This window comes from Buceros rhinoceros, unplaced genomic scaffold (assembly GCF_000710305.1).
Source record: "Buceros rhinoceros silvestris isolate BGI_N320 unplaced genomic scaffold, ASM71030v1 scaffold45252, whole genome shotgun sequence".
NCBI classification, from domain to species: domain Eukaryota; kingdom Metazoa; phylum Chordata; class Aves; order Bucerotiformes; family Bucerotidae; genus Buceros; species Buceros rhinoceros.
In genome coordinates, this window is record NW_010401497.1 from 1,579 (window position 1) to 2,954 (window position 1,376).

A 1,376-nucleotide genomic window follows, 5' to 3' on the forward strand; every position below is an offset into this window, starting at 1 on the left:
CGTGCCCCGTGAGTGGGCTCCGCTCCCCCCGGTGCAGCGAGGTCCTGTGAGCGGCGCAGGGGTCGCACGCACTGATTGGGGGGCGGTCTGAGGAACTCTTCCTCGTTCTTCCCCATTCTGGGGTTTCTCCTCACCCAGTTGGAACAGACTTAAACCCCTGTCACATTTATTGCTACTAAACCACCTCCGGCTGTCCCAGCAGCTGAGGTGGGACCAGAGAGTGAGTTCTGGGGGCTTGGGGAGATCTGGAACACAATCCATCCACAGTGGATGAAGGGATGGACAAACAGCCACAAGTGCCGTCCCTGCTGCTCTCCAGAAGAGAGCCAAGGCTAGACCGTGCTCCTGAGGAGCCAAGTTGTTCTTCCTTCCTGAATGGGAGGGTCTGGAGGATGGGATTAACCGTTTCTGGGGCTCCACCAACAGCAGAACTTTCTCCTCCCTGCAGGCCAAGAGGGCGGGTGTTACCTGCATCGTCCTGCCGTCGGAGAACAAGAAGGATTACTATGACCTGGCTGGATTCATCACGGAAGGGCTGGAGGTGCACTTCGTGGAGCACTACAAGGAGGTGTTTGAGATCGCGTTCCCCACGCTGGATCCTGCTGGAGGATGACGTTCCTCAGCCTGGCTGGAAGGTCTGTCCCGGAGGCGCAGCCCCCGCCCAGAGATGGGTGACGTGGGGGCAGCCTGGAGCGGGACACGGAGCTATCGCTGCTGCGCAGCTGCCAAGAGGAATCGTGGCTTTGCTCGAGTAACGGATTTCTCACTCTTTAAAAGTTTTGGAATTATGATCCGCACTGAGCATTTCCAATAAAACAGTGAAATTTTATCTGAGGAAAGTGCACGTTACCAGCCACCATCAGGGGAACTGGTTGAGTCTCTAATTAAAGATTTTCCAGTATTTCACTCTAATTCTAAAGAATCCATGGAAAACCACGGCACTCTGCAGCACCGGGGCTGCTCCTGCTGTACTGCTCCGGGAGCAGCTCTTGGCAACCTCTCCCTGCCTCGACTACTCGCCTGGAGGGAGTCACCCTGCTGCAGTCTGGGGATGCTCCCACTGGACCAGCACCGCAGGAAGGGGACAGATGGCGGGACAAGGGGACACCAGGAGCAAGAGCTGCTCAGGGACCAGGCGGGGAAGGAGTGCAGAGTTACCACTGTCCCCAGCAGCGGTTTGTGTCCCCTGACTTGGCTCCTGGCAGCACCGAGGTTGGGGGATGACTGGGAACAGCCCCCAGGCCAGCACCAGCCCCTCCGGCTGCAGGGAGCTAAGATGGTGATGGGAGCTCCGGATCAGCCAGTTCAGGGCCGCGTCAGCCCCGTCCACCCGCAGCAGCCCTGGGGCAGCCCATCGCTCCAGGCTGAGGCACACA